At 41.7% G+C, this 15,884-nt stretch overlaps 1 protein-coding gene across 2 annotated transcripts in view; it reads left to right on the plus strand.

Annotated features, from left to right (window-relative positions):
• Nucleotides 1–15,884, plus strand: part of LOC110344323 (high mobility group nucleosome-binding domain-containing protein 3-like) — a 638,706-nt gene that overhangs the window by 324,205 nt on the left and 298,617 nt on the right. The gene's annotated exons all lie outside the window — the stretch shown is intronic.

A 15,884-nucleotide genomic window follows, 5' to 3' on the forward strand; every position in this document is an offset into this window, starting at 1 on the left:
AGAAATCTGCTAGAGCAGCCATAGAAAACTAATACATAAAATTTAGGTTTTCCATAATCTCTTTACATCATCCCTGAGCTTTGGTAAAGTTCCTTCAATCATTACAAGAGGTAACAGAAAAAATTAAAAGAACTAATGATGAGCACTGGAGTGTTCCTTTTTTTTTTTTTTTTTTTTGAAAGAATTATCTGGTTAAGGGATTTCTTGGGGGTATATATACAACTGATCATAATGACTTCAGTGTGGTAAATTCGGGATTAAGTCGGAATGCATATTTCAGAAATCCATCAAACTATAGCTTAAACAAAAGTGATGTTTATTTTTTGAAAAACCCCAAGCTGGTATGCCAGACTCACAGACGGGTTAGGAAGCAGGCTCCTTCTGTTTAATTGTTCCAGTGTGTCCTTATGCTCATGGTCCAATATGAGTTCTACCCTCTGAGTTTCAAGAAGCAAGATGGAGAAAAAGTTGGAAAGAACAATCTTCTATTTGACTTTGAGGGAGGCTTCCAGAAAATGTCTCACACATTTCTGCTTATGTCTCTTTGGTTAGAAATTGCTTTCATGATGGTATAGCCACAATGGAGGATTTGGGTTGAACTATTTTATTTGGGTGACAGTGTGCCCAGCTAAAATATTGGTTTCTCTTAATAAAAAGAAAGAGGCCAGGATTTAGCACAGTGGTTCTGCCGCCTGCCTCACAAGCGCAAGGTCTGAGTTTGATTCCTGGTACCAAAAAAAAAAGAGATGGGGATATTTGGAGGCAACTCACCATCTCTGCCTTACCAATTATTTAAATTCTATAGTTGTATCAGTGAGACTGTGGGAGAAGGATCACATTATAATTAACTGATGTGTGGGTTTAAAAAAAAAATGCCTCACTTAGAATACATTTTGATTCTTATGCTACAATGTAAATCAGATGTTTGGTTGCAAACTGGAAAGGAACCATGAATGAGTAGATAGAATGACAATGGGTCTGAAAACCATAAGGAAGACAAGAGGAAACAAGTTGTTTAGGTGAAGAAGAGATTTTTTTTTTTGGTAAGGACAAAATAATCTGTTTTCAAATAAACTCAGGGCTTATCCTGTGGATATGAGAGTGAACTACATCTGTGGTAAGATGGGAAGAAAATGGGATAGAAGGGAGGGAGGCAGATTTTAGCTCAGTATTAGAAAGAACTTTCTAATAGTTAAGCCAGCGATGGGACAGCTAACTCCCAGGGATGTGCCTGCCTTTCTGGGCTGGCCTTGAGGGATTGGAGGGTGGGCCCTGATCAGAGGCAGGGCTGGAAGACTTGCCTTCTGATCACATAGCTCAGTGGGGAGTCTCAGGGAGGCCCCTAGGAGCTTGTCAGATATCACAGTAGGGGAAGACACAGCCCTGTGGGGGGACTATGTCTAATTAACAGTTAAATGAATGAGGCTGAGAGGAGAGAATGTTCCATGCTCAGGGAAACAAGGCAATGACTGTTGCTGGGATAAGTCCTGGGGGTTATGCCAGCATCCCCAGGACATGATGAGGAAGTGTGGCTCAGTTTGGAGCTGAGCCCCAAATATGAATGACTCCAGGTGTGTGTGTGTGTGTGTGTGTGTGTGTGTGTGTGTGTGTGAGCTCATTTTATATGACTCTTGCAGTGCTGCACTTCATAGGGACAATCAGCCAGTTTCCAGCCTGGCAATCTGATGTCCAAGGGTCAAAGGTGAGGGTCAGAGGGGAGGAAGAGGCCTGCATATTTTCTCTGTTGAAGTCTATATGGAATTAACTAAAGACTCCTGGGGACTTAATGCTGAAGTTTCTCTGAGAGGTTGTGACTTAGTGAATGCCTTCAGGCTGGTATTTTTGTGGGTATTTGGATTATGCTGGCTCTGTTGAGAGAAACTCATAAGTAAATGAAAAAGAAATGCCTCTCTAACCAGAAAAAGCACATGGTTCACTTTCCATCAAATGATGGCTCAGGTCCCACTAACATCAACAGGACTAGAGAGAAGATGAAGCATGTGTGTGTGTAAGCCTCGGTCCTAGGAACTTCTGATGGCTTGGCCTCTTTTAGATGCAAGGGGTAGAAGTCACTTCAAACTAGCTTGAGTAGAAAGGAAAACTTCCTGACACTATGCCATGAGATCTCTCTCTGTGTCTCTGTCTCTGTCTCTGTCTCTGTCTCTGTCTCTGTCTCTGTCTGTCTGTCTCTCTCTGTGTCCACTCTCTAATCCCCCAGCTTGGCTTTGATTCTTATTGGCCTGGATTTTCTAGTCATCGGGAAGAAATGGCTTAGGGAAGTATAGACCCATAGCTCACATTCCAGCCACCCTCTGACTTCATCCCTCCTCTCTTCTTTAGCCAGATGCCAGCTGTATCCTAGAAAGTTGCCCTGATCAGAGAGTTTTTGGAAACAGGAAGCCCTTAGTAAGAGCTTGTAGACAACCCAGCATGGTCCTCAAGACCTCCCATGCTTTCCTTCTTCAGTTACCCAAGAGTCTGGGGAGGTTAATTTGTGTATTCTCAACCAGTTATCTTGTCATTATTTCTGATAGCAGTGCCAGAGCCCTTTAACAACTTAATGTGGTGACTTCTCCTAAGCCCTGGACAGGAGTTGCAGCCAAGGAACAGCTAGTATGTCTCAGCACATGGACCTGAACTCCCTTCCCATCATGCTTCCCGCCTGGTCTTGACCTCATACCTTCGACCCCTCAAGCCCTGGACCCAGGTCCCTTTGCTTTGTGCTTATCAGACGCCTGCTTTGGCCTCAGCCTGGAGCTCCACCTTAGAATCTCCCCAACAAAGACAGCCTGGACTTCTGGCAGAAGCTGTTTTGACAAATGCTCAGGTGCTCCTCCTCACCTCTCAGATGCTATGGGATTCCTGTTTGCTCTGCTTGCCCAGAAATCACATGAAGCTGAGGTTTTCCTTTGGGACAGTACCAGGGCACAGTGAATTAAAAGATTCCGGACAGATTTAGTGAGTAAGAGAGATTTTAGGAAGATTGAACTTTTAAATTGTTACCATGTGTCCCTATGATTCTTTCCTGTAAGAATCAGGGATCTCTGCTGTAAGCAAACAGAAGCCAATTCGGGCTGGTTAAGCAGGAAAGGTTTAGTTAAAGAATGTCTGGGAAGCAGGCTCGAGTCTACACATCCAGAATAATGTTCCATTGCACATGGCAGAACTGGCCTAATGAGAAAACTGCTGAGGCTGCTGCTGCCGCCAGCTGGATGCTATGATTTGTATTGCTGCCAGGAACCTGACCATCACTGCTACTGCTCCCTTCAAAGTCCATGCCACATCTGCCCCTGGAATGTCACCTTGTCATCCCTGCAGCCCCCCTACCACCTGCTTGTGCCTTGGCTGCAAAGGAGGGCAAAGAAGTGACTACTCTTGTCCACATTTGGAAAGCATTTCCTAAGGGTAGGGAATACCTTCAATGTAAAAAAGGGTTCAGAAGGTGTTAGAATACTTGACAACTGCTTACCACACTGCATTTTTGTGAGAAAGCAGTTTCCACTTCACCCAGAGGTACTGCTTGATAGGATCAATTCAGTGACTACATCCTCAGAGGGGAGCTGTGGATGAGGGAGGCCTGCAGGGACAAAGTCTGCAGCAGAAAACACAAGTTCAAGTTTCTGGTGCCCATGAGGGGATGGGGGCCTGTATGGGTACAGTGATAATGTCTAGGCATTTTCCTATGTGCATCTGCAGGATAGATGGTGGGATTCATCTTCAGTCTCACTAGTTGGTCCTGGGCCTTCCAGCTCTGGGTTGCAGAATGCTAGAGTAGCAGACTTCCCAGTGTGTATCTTTCCTAGAGTTGTTTGAAGAAAAACAGTAGGTAACCATCTCAGATTCATCTGGAAGGAGGGTGAGAGGGAAAGTGATTAATGGAGCTCCAAAATGAGACTTAATCCATCAATGACAGGTCTTTGTCATGATATTCCCAGCAACATGTGTCTCCTATCAACTTTTGCTTAGACACTGGGCTACCCAATAGCTGAATAAAGCTGGCATTATTGAATACCAGGTGTCAGATTCTGTACAGAAATTTTATATAATATCTGTTAATCCTCATGGAAATGCTATGAAGGGAAAGGTAATTTTATCTCCATTTTACAGTTGAGGAACCTCAGATTTAGAGAGGATAAGCACTACTGATTAGCCAATGCATTACTGATTAGCCAGTCCTGGCAAAACTGGAGTTTGAACCTCAGCAGCCAAACCGCAAAGGTCCTGTTGCTAAGCAACCTCTCTAGAATCTGCCATAGAAAGGAGTTTGGGTCCCCTTAAAGAGGCATGGATTATCCTTTCCTCGTCTAGGGTTTTGTCTAATTCAAGGCTGGAAAAATTTAAGCTGTGTAGAGATACTTATGCAAGGTCTTGCACACAAATATAAATTGTAAACCTAGCAGTACCTTGCCAGGTCACACAGCCCATCATCCACAGATGCTTCCATCAGGAGCTTAACTAAGTCACTAGCTTCAGACCAAAGGATGACGAGGTGTTGAAAAGCTGAGACTAAAGGCAACACCTTCTAGCAAGTGTTTGAGACTCTGTGCAGTATTTGGAGGATTTCCAGGAAGCTGCTCAAGTGAGAAAGAGGATTCAGGTGTCTGGGGCAGAAGAAGGAATCACTGAGAATACATGGAGAGAAGGCCCTTATAGGGAAAGTATCAAATGAAGACCACTCAGATATGTCTCAGGGAGCACCATGATGTTTCATTTCTATGTAGATCTGCGTCCAGAGAAAAGCAATCTACCACCAAACAGCAATTCAAATCTTTACCTAGATCTCTTTATGAATGCTAAGAATGATCCATTTCACAATCCACAGTAATAGTTCTTGGAAGTCTCCTTTCCTCCTCCCTAATTGTCTCACTTTCCACAGTGCCCAAAGCCTATTCTTTCTCTAGCCTGACTCATGTGGTTCCTTCTTTCCCTCTCTTCTGCTCCCTGTGGTGTGAATATAAACATCAGTGCCTTGAGTCAGTAACTTGGAGGTTAAGACATGAAACTGATTAGCTTCCTTTGCATAGCTCCAAGGAATCCAGCCAGTCTTATGAGGTGGAAATATGAAGGATGTCTTGGGACTGGAATTTCCTGGGGGCTATAACATCTTCTTGATGCCTGTACTTGATCCAGGCAAGGAAATGATGAAGAAAGGTGATTCAGGAAGATACAACTGGAAACAAAAACAGAAATCAGATTCCAGATCACCCAGTGGAGCCATCAAACCAAAGAAGCCGGGAAGGAAGATGGCAAGTCCAAGTATGAGGCAGTTGGGCGAGAAATGGAAACATATGAAAAGAAAATAGCTTGAGGTAAAAAGTAACAGGTAGAAGATGGAGCCAGGGAAATTTCCTTGAATGGGAGTGGGTAGCACTGGGGTTTTATAAGGCAACTGCAGCCTCATGGCCTTCAATTGAGAGAAAGAAGGTAGGTCCTGGTAGCCAGCCAGGTAGCTGAGAGTCCCATGGTTATACACTTCATTTCTTTCAGACGTGCATGCATGAGTGTGTGTGTGTGCGCACACACACACACAGAGTCAGAGACAGAGACAGAGAGACAGAGTTGGAGTCAGATTGGGGAGGAGGAAGTAGAGAAGAGGGAATGGTGAAGCGGAAAAAGGCATAAAGCCTAGAGAAGAGAGGCAGCATGCCATTCCTGACTCTACCACAAGTATGTTATAAACCAAGTTTGCTTGATTGTCTCTAAGAGGGTCCTAACTCCTGATTCTTTTCTTTATCTCTAACAAGTTTTGACAGGAATGATTGCAGGATATTTTTTTTCTTTTAAAAACTTGAAGCAGATTTATGCTTTTAGTTAGCTTTCTTATTCTTAGAATGCTGTTTGGAAAAATTCTGATTCCAGGAACCAGTTCTAATCCTCAGGAACAGGCAGGAAGTCTTCCTTCATTGGTACAGGTTTTCCAATGGCATCTCAGTCTGGAGTTTCCCTGCAGAGAGCTTGGTCTAGATCAGTCTCTGGGATATATGGGACAGACAAGACCCAGCCAACCAGGAGAGTGAACAACACACACTAGTCATCCAGATGCTTCCAGGAGCCAAGTCCTAGGTTCTGGTTCCTGTGGCTCTGACTAGCTGGGAAGCTGCTGAGGGATCATGGGGTGGCATTGTCCTGCATGACAAAGGATGCACTTACTAGCATGCAACTTCTCAGGCCTTAAACTAGCCTGAGCTGATGTGTGTGTGTGTGTGTGTGTGTGTGTGTGTGTGTGTGTGTGTACACAGACATACTCTCTCCTAAATACCCTTACTTGGAGTTAGCAGCTGGCACCCAGTCTGACAGCACATTATATATGAGGAAATCTAGACCCAGATATGGCCTGGAATGTTTGACTAACCAATCTAGGCTCTTTTCCTCTCTCTGGGTTCTGCTGCCAGACCCCAAAAGAGCGAGGCCAGCTGGGCAGTTTCTAGGGACCTAATCTCTAACAAATGCTGTGAGATGGAAAAAATATCTCTCAGATGAGTATTCCACGGACTCAGCAGAAATGCTTTGATAAACACTTAGGGTAAAGCGAAAGACCCTCAGGGCACAAACTGGATCAATAATGAATGATTATAAAATTGCCTTTGAAGAAGGTATGTCCAATTAACCATGAAGCTCTTGTTTTAATGAGGGGACACTTGTGTTCAGAGCTGGTCCATATTGCTCAGGGAGGGTGAGAGCTGGTGATAGTTTTCTTCTTCCCTGCCTCAAACTTCTCCATGGCCTTGGGCTGCCTTGTCCACAGAAAGCCTTCTCTAGTGGCCTTTTTATGAGCACATTGCTGCTACTGGAAAGGCTGACCTCTGTTCCATCCCCTTCAGGGGCCTCCCCTTTCCCATACCTCAGCACAGGGCTCATAGAGGCAAGGCTCACCCACCAGCCCGTTCTTGGCCTTACCCTAGGCCCTGCCATTGGCCCTCCACTCACCTGTGCTTGACCTCTTTCTTCCAGGCTCATTATGACCTGGATTTGCCATCCCTGGTCCTTCTGTTTTTGGTGGCTCTACCTTTCCTGGCTTTTGAACTTTGGATGCTTACATAGTCCTATGTTATGACGACTCTTTGAGTTTGGTAGCTATGGATCTTGGAACCTTCTAGACACATCCCCTGTGGATCCAACTGGGCCATGTACTTTATACTGTGTTATGCAGGTTTGAGCACAGAAAACTTGGGCAGGGGATTGTTTGGATAGGAAAATCTTTTAAACCTGCCTATAAAGGGTCCACCTTTTGCTGAAGATAGAACTTCTTCTTCTTCTTTTTTTTTTGTATTAAATTCTTTTATTGGTACATTGTAGGTATACAACACAAATACATTTCTCATTGGGAATTGTACCTTTATATAATGCATCTTGGTTCTTATTTTTTCCCCATTCCTAGCCCTCCCTTCATGCCCTCCACCTTTCCCTATTTACAAAGACTTTATTTCCATTTTTTCCATTTCTCATCATTTTTCCTTTCCCTTCTTTCCTTTCCCCTGCCCCTCCCACTACCCCTACCCCTTTGGACCTTTTCTTCCTATTTTACATTATCGATTATTCATTCTAATCATTGGTACATTTTAGGTATACAATATAATGACATTCATCATTGGAAATTTGCACCTTTGCATAGTCTCTCTTGGTTCTTATTTTTCACCCTTGCCCAGCCCTCCCTTCAACACCTCCAGTCCTCCCTATTTACAAAGATTTTGTTCCTATTTTTCCATTTTCTCATATTAATCCCATTCCCTTCTATCCTTTCCCCTAGCCCTCCCACTTCCTTCCCCTTTGCCCCTTTTCTTCCTATTTCACATTATCTATTATACATTTAGTCCTTATTTACACTTTCTGTTTCTCACACCAGAGAAGCTATTCGGTATTTACACATGTGTATCCTATTTATTTCACTTAAGAGTATCGCCTCAATGTGCATCCACTTAGCTATAAATGTCTCTAATTTCTCATTTTTTGTGGCTGAGTAGTACTCCATTTTATAAAACAACCACATTTTCTTTATCCAGTCTCCAGTTGATGGGCATTTGGGCTGTTTCCAAGTTTTAGCTATTACAAACTGTGCTGCTATGAACATGGGCACACATATATCACTGTGGTATGATTCTTTTAATTCTTTGGGGAAGATCCCTAGCAGTGGAATAGTGGGGTCAAATGGGACTTCCAGTCCTAGTTCTTTGAGGTAACTCCATACTGATTTCCACAGTGGTTGCACCAGTGTACACTCCCACCAGCAGTGGAGCAGGGTTCCTCTTTCCCCACAGCCATGCCAGCATTTGTTATTGGTGGATTTCATGATAGCAGCCATTCTTTCTGGAGTGAAGTGGAATCTCAGCATTGTTTTCATTTGCATCTCTTGAATGACCGGTGATGTTGAACATTTTTTCATGTGTTTATTTGCTATTTCTACTTCTTTGTGTGAGAAATGTCTGTTCATTTCAGATGCCCATTTTTGGACTGGGTCTTTAAATTTGGGAGGTCTGATCTTTTTAAGTTCTTTATAGATTCGAGATAGTAGACCTTTGTCTGAGGAAGAGCAGGTGAAGATTTTTTTCCACATTGTGGGTTGTCTCTTCACACTGCTGGTGGTTTCTCTTGCTGTGCAGAAGCCTTTTAATAAGAAGAGATCTCATTTGTTGATTGTTTGTGCTAGTTGAGAGGCAACTGCGGTTTTGTTCATAAAAATCTTTTCCTATACCGATGTCTTCAAGGGTTCTACCTAACCTCTGTTCCAACTGGTTCAGAGTTTCTATTTTAATATTTAGATCTTTAATCCATTTTGATTTTAGTTTAGTGCATGGTGAGAGATACAGATCTAGTTTTAATCTTTGGCAAGTTGAAGCCCAATTTTTCCAGCACCATTTATTAAAGAGGCTATCTTTCTTCCAGTGAGGGTGTTTGGCTCCTTTATCAAAGATGAGATGGCTGAGTGTGTCTGGCGTTGTTTCTGCATCTTCTAATCTGTTCCACTGGTCCTCAGGTCTGTTTCTTTGCCAGTACCATGCTGTTTTCATCACAGTAGCTTTGTAGTATAGTTGCAGGTTGGGGATTGTGATACCCCCTGCCATGTCTCTGTTACCTAGAATTGCTTTTGCTATTCTGGGTCTCTTCTTGTCCCAAATGAATTTTTGGATTGTTTTCTCTAGGTCTATGAAGTATGCTGCTGGGATCTCAATTGGAATTGCATTAAATCTCTATAGCAGTTTTGGAAATATGGTCATTTTCACTATATTAATCCTTCCTAGCCAGGAGCAGGGGATGTCTGTCCATTTTCTGATGTCATCTTCAATCTCTCTTTTCAGAGTGCCATAGTTTTCAGAGAAGAGGTCTTTGATTTCTTTTGTTAGGATGATTCCTAGGTATTTCATTTTTTTGGATGCTATTGTGAAAGGAATTATTTGCCCTATTTCTCTCTCAGTGGGTCTGTCATCGGTGTAGAGGAAAGCTATTGATTTTTGTGTGTTGATCTTGTAACCAGCTACTTGACTGAATTTGGTTATTAAGTCTAGAAGACTTGTGGTGGAGTTCTTGGAGTCTTCTATATAGAGTATCATGTCATCTGCAAATAATGACAATTTGACTTCTTCATTACCTATCTTTATTCCTTTTATTTCTTTCTCTTGTCTAATTGCTGTGGCTAATGTTTCCAGAACTATATTGAGCAAGAGTGGTGATAGTGGACATCCTTGTCTTGTTCCTGATTTTAGTGGGAAGGATTTCAGTTTGTGACCATTTAGTATGATATTGGCTGTTGGTTTTTCATAGATGGCTTCTATCAGTTTGAGGTAGAGACCATCTATTACAATTTTTTGTAGGGTTTTTATCATAAATGCATGTTGGCTTTTGTCAAATGCTTTTTCTGCATCTATGGAGATAATCATATGGTTTTTGTCCTTGGCTCTATTGGTATAGTGTATTACATTCATTGATTTTTGTATATTGAACCATCCCTGCATCCCTGGGATGAATCCTACTTGATCAGGGTGTATGATCTTCTTGATGAACTTCTGCATTCTGTTTGCCAGTATCTTATTAAGGATTTTTGCATCTATGTTCATTAGTGAGATTGGCCTATAGTTCTCTTTTTCAGTTGGGTCTTTCTCTGCTTTGGGGATCAAGGTGATGCTTGCTTCCAGGAATGAATTTGGGAGTATTGCTTCCCTTTCAATTTCATTGAAGAGTTTAAACAATAGTGGCAGCAGTTCCTCTCTAAATGTCTTGTAGAATTCAGCAGTGAAGCCATCAGGGCCTGGGCTTTCCTTAGTTGATAAGTTTTTAATTACATTTTCAATTTCATTGGTTGATATTGGGTTGTTCAGAATTTTTAGGTCTTCTTCGTTCAACTTTGGTAATTCATATGTATCTAGGAATCTGTCCATTTCTTCTGTGTTTTCCATCTTATTGGCGTATAGGTTCTGGAAGTAGGTATTGATGATCCTGTGGATTTCTGCTGGGTCTGTTGTAATTTCACCCTTTTCATTCCTAATTGCATGGATTTGGGCCTTTTCTTTCCTTTTTCTGACAAGGTTGGCTAAAGGTTTGTCAATTTTGTTGATTCTTTTGAAGAACCAACTCTTGGCTTCATTGATTTTTTGTATCATTCTCTTAGTCTCCATTGCATTGATTTCTCCTCTGATCTTTATAATTTCCTCCCTTGTATGAGCTTTGGGGTTGTCCTGCTCTTCTTTTTCTAGAAGCTTGATGTTCAGCATCAGGTTGTTTAATTGGGCTCATTCTGTTTTCCTAATATGCGTATTCAGTGCTATGAATTTCCCTCGTAAGACTGCTTTCATTGTGTCCCATAGATTCCGATATGTTGTATTGTCATTGTCATTTAATTGAAGGAACTGTCTGATTTCTTCTTTAATTTCCTCTGTGACTCATTGGTTATTCAGAAGTGTGTTGTTCAATTTCCATGTGTTTATGAAATTTTTTGGGTTTCTTTTGCTGTGGATCTCCAATTTCATCGCACTGTGGTCTGATAATATACAGGGGATAACTTCAATTCCTTTGCACTTACTTAGACATGTTCTATGTGTGAGTATGTGGTCTACTTTTGAGAATGCCCCATGTGCAGCTGAGAAGAAAGTGTATTCTGATTTTGTTGGGTGGAAGACTCTGTAAACATCTGTTAAGTTCATTTGTTCAAGAGTTCGATTGAGTTCTAGTATTTCATTACTTATTTTTAGTCTAGTTGATCTATCTATTTGTGACAGTGGGGTGTTGAGGTCCCCCACTACAATTGTATTAGTGCATATATGACTTTTCATGTCCATTAGTATTTGTTTTATATAGTTGGGTGCACTAGTGTTTGGTGCATAGATATTTATGATTGTCATCTCTTCCTCTTGGATTCTTCCCTTTACAAGGATGTAGTGTCCTTCTTTGTCTCTCTTAATCAGTGTTGGTTTGAAATCTACTTGATCTGCAAAGAGGATAGCTACTCCTGCCTGTTTTCGGGTTCCTGTCGCATGGAGTATCGTTTTCCACCCTTTAACTTTCAGTCTATGAGTTTCCTTTTGAATGAAGTGTGTTTCTTGTATGCAGCATATTGTTGGATTTTGCTTCTTGACCCATTCTGCCAGTGTATTTCTTTTGATTGGTGAATTGAGATCATTAATGTTGATGGTTATAACTGAAATGTATTGACTTGTCATTGCCATGACTTTTTCTTTTTGTTGGGTTCTCCCCCTTTACATTTAATTTCTTGTCATGCCAGATAGGTTCATTCTGCTTTGCTTCCTGGGGTTGTGATCCTCAATGTCTGTTCCTAGGATACTGTGTAAAATTCTTTGGAGTGCTGGTTTGGTATTCACGAAGTTTCTAAGGTGCTCTTTGTCATGAAAGTATCTTATTTCTCCATCCATTTTGAAAGATAGTTTTGCAGGGTACATCAATCTGGGTTGGAGGCTGTTTTCTTTTAGGGCTTGGAATATGTCACTCCAAGCTCTTCTTTCCTTGATGGTTTGTGTTGAGAAGTCTTCTGTGATTCTGATGGGCTTTCCTTTGTATGTGATTTGTTTCTTTTCTCTGACTGGTTGGAGAACTTTGTTCTTCTGTTATGTTTCTGGAATCTTAACAATTATATGCCTATGTGTAGATTTTTTTTTGATCAAGGCTATTTGGAGTCCTATATGCCTCACTTATCTGTATGTCAAGCTCTTTTCCCCTGCTTGGGAAGTTTTCTGCCATTATTCCTGTGAAGAGATTTTTTTATGTCATCTCCACTCTCTCCTCTTTCTTCATTGAGCCCAATCAGTCTTATGTTATTCTTCTTTGCAGAGGATAGCACTTCTGCATTTGAGCCTGGAGTCAGTATTGTGAGGTCAGAGTTACTATTGATTGAATACCTACTACCTTCTGTTCCTGGTATTTGTCGAGCTGGTGTTCTATAATGTTTCCACAAATGCTGAATTAAATAGTGAATCATTGCTCCTAAGGGGAATGCAGAGTACATTCCTGCAAGTCTGGTCATATTGTTTTTTTTTCTTATTTTCTTTTTCCTGGCATATGTACATATATGTACATGTTTGCAGTACATAATGATTATATTCATCATGGGGAGTTGGTTTGTGTATGTAACACATCTTAATTCTTTTTATATGCTCTTGTATTTTATGTATTTCTGTGTAAAGCCACTTGTATTAGTCAGATTTCTGTTGCTGTGATGTCTTAGTTGCTTTTCTCTCATTGCTGAGACAATATACCCAACACTCAAAATTAAAGGGTTTATTTATCTCACAGTTTGTAGAGGTTTCAATCCATAATTGGCTAATTCCAAGGCAGAGTGGCACATGGCAGAGGGGTGTCATAGAGGAGAAACAGTTCATGGTTCCCACAGGGTAGCAAAAACAAGGGACTTTAACAGGGTCTTTCTGCCCCTATTTATTTTATGCAGACTACCAGGATTAGGATGGTACCAAACCGATCAGTGGACTGATTGAGTAATCACACACACATAATCCCAGCATCACACCCTCTAGATTCAGCTACCTCTGAAAAAGCCCTATGACCACATGAAGCTTTGTGGGGACATCTAGACATAAACTATAGCATGTAACAAAAATACCTGAGAAAAGCAATTTTTAAGGAAGAGAGATGTATTTTTGGCTCATGTTTTCAGAAGTTTCAGTCCATGGTCACTTAGGCTTATTGCTTTGGGGCAAAGAACATCACAGTGGCAGCATGTGGCAGAGGAAACCTGTTCACTTCATGCTGGGAAGTGACAAAAAGAGAGAAAGGGATTTTGACCCAAATTATCCATTTAAGGACACTACTTGAATGACCTGACTTCATTACACTAAGCTCCATCTCCTAAAGGTACTACCACCCTTCAACAGCACCACAGGCTGGTGAGAAAACCTTTTAACACTGGGCCTTTAAGGGACATTTAAGAGTAAGCCATAACACTGCCTTCTTTAGTATATATTGTTTATTTATTAACATTAAGCTTATGATCAATGGCACTATAACTCATGCCTGAATAAAGCCTATTAATGCACACATGTTCTCTGTGAGACAAATTACAGTCTTCTTTTATATAGAAATATAAGGAATTCCTTCAGCATTACACTTCAGGGCCACTTAAAAAGTAAAATCACCAAAAGAGCACAAAAATACAGAGAGTGTGGCCCTAAAAATACATGAGGATAGTTGTTTGCAGTGAGAGAACTGAAACAGAGATGCAGAGCATCACCTTGCCTGATGTCATTTGGAAATGTGCACAGTGAATTACTTGAAATTTTCATTGCTCCCATCACTCTGGGAGGCTAAGGCAAGAAGATTACAAGTTGGAGCCCACCCTTGGAAACTTAGTGACTTAACAAGACCCTGTATCAAAATAAAAAAGTAAAATAAAATAAAAAGGGCTGGGGATATAGTTCAGTGTGAAGATTGTGTTCAATCCCCAGTACCAGGAAAAATCCCACTGCTTTGTGCATGCCTATAGATGAATGCCCACAAGAGTGCCTTGAGCATTGGTTTGGGGTTCCAGGCAAATTTTAGCCAGTAGGTGAATTTGCAAATATGGAATTGGCAAGTAATGAGGATTGATTTGATGTGCCAGGAGATGCTTGAGGAGGTGAGGGCTGGTGTGACTCATATTTTGCGGATGTTCTTAGAGAGTCTGCATCTGATCCTCCTTGGGGCCTATCAGGATATGAGGCCTGAGGAGAGTTTTCTGGTTCCATCATTTGTGTTCCAAATGAAACATTTCCAAGGGTTCAGCTTCCTGTGTGGGTAGAAGAATGACCTTCAGTGGGCCTCACCTTAATATTTAAGGTGAGGAACATTGGCGACAGCTCTGTTTGTACTGTGCAAAGAACAGCCCCTTGTAATTTGGTTCTTTTTGAACAGTTGCTAATAGTTTTGCACTCAATTTCCATTTAAATGGAAACATTAACCTCTGGGGCCTTCAGAGGAGCCTAGAAGGGGCTTATAAGTACAGCTCTTATCTCCATGGCTCAGAGTGTCCCAGGAGTAAATCCAAACACACTTCTAAATCACTCTCTTCACCAGATGAGGGTCTCACTCCTGTTTCCCAAGACCCATGTCTTCTCCTCAAGAATAAAGTTCACTTTATCATTTATTTACTGGTTTCAATGTCAGGAAGTTCTGCCTTATGTCTAACCTCAACTTTTCTGCTGAAACTCAAGCGTTCCCTTTCCTGGATCATCTGCCAAGGAGAAAATGGACACTAACTCCTGAGCTGACAGCAAAGCTCCCAACAAATTGCACACAAGACCCAAGGTAGGGGGCTGGAATAAAGCCCAGGGGTTATCAGAAAGAACATTTTTGTCAACCAATGACAAGAAGAAGTAATATGACACCATATGAATCAAATTCTTTCACTTTATTTTTAGGATTTACCCTGAATCAATTAGGTTGTGGGGTAGGGTGGGACCATAGCCCTTGGCTTTCACTCTGCAATGATTAGGAAGTGCTGGAAGCTTCTGTATCAAGAAGAAAATAATCATGATGTGACCTAAAATTCAGCCATTGGGTATTTCTAAGTCCTCCAACTTCTCACTTAAAGATGCCAATAAAAGTTGGCTATCACCTCCTTCTCATAGATGGCAGGTAACCCAGGCTGAATCAATTCATTGCTTAAATCCTTGGCTCTCACCTTGCTTTTTGTATCCTGCACTAGGTACCCTACCTTTTGCCGATCCTATCCCCACTCATAGAGAGAACAAGCTGAAGTGTGCAGATGTGAAATGATATCTGCCTGCTGCCGACAGTTGTGCAGCTGGGATGCTGCAAACCTCTCCCCACCCCCACCACTGAGGGGCTGCAAATGCAGCTGTGCACCATCTGCCAAGTCAGGACCCTTAGAGGGCTGCAGCCAACTAGAGGGTGTTCTCTTATTTATCTGCCCAAAATGGTCATCTCTCTTTGCACACAGACACCTTATAGTCTAGAGCTGGCCCTCAGGAACACATTCAAAGTCACATATTCAGAAAGTCAGGTCAGCTTCCCCATTCTGGTTTGAAGTACCTTCCTTTCTTCCAGGGCTCAATTTCTGGTGCAGGAGAGGGACACAGGAGTGTGAAGGGTAAGGGAGAGTGAGAGAGGGGAGAGTGGAGAGGGGAAGGCTTGCTTCCTTCTCTTCTACTTTCAATAATAAAGAAAACAATGGGCTCTTTGGTCAGCTTCCTGCTTACAGGAGGCCCGATCTTCTCTTTTTTGCCACTTGCTGTCTGGGTTCTAAAAATAGAAACAATTAGAGAAGTCTGCCCATCATTCCTGGTCTTTTTCTCATTTTCATTTAAATTCCATTCGTTTTGTCTCCTATAATTTCTGACTGAGCTGAAAGAGCCTCTGCAGACTCTGATTAAGTGTGGTATGTATGCATGAGTGTGTGTATGTGTGTGTACATATTAATACATATGTGT

The sequence above is a fragment of the Heterocephalus glaber genome, unplaced genomic scaffold (assembly GCF_053883595.1).
Source record: "Heterocephalus glaber isolate CG9 unplaced genomic scaffold, H.glaber_assembly_v1.0 deba00001429, whole genome shotgun sequence".
In the NCBI taxonomy this organism is placed as follows: Eukaryota; Metazoa; Chordata; class Mammalia; order Rodentia; family Bathyergidae; genus Heterocephalus; species Heterocephalus glaber.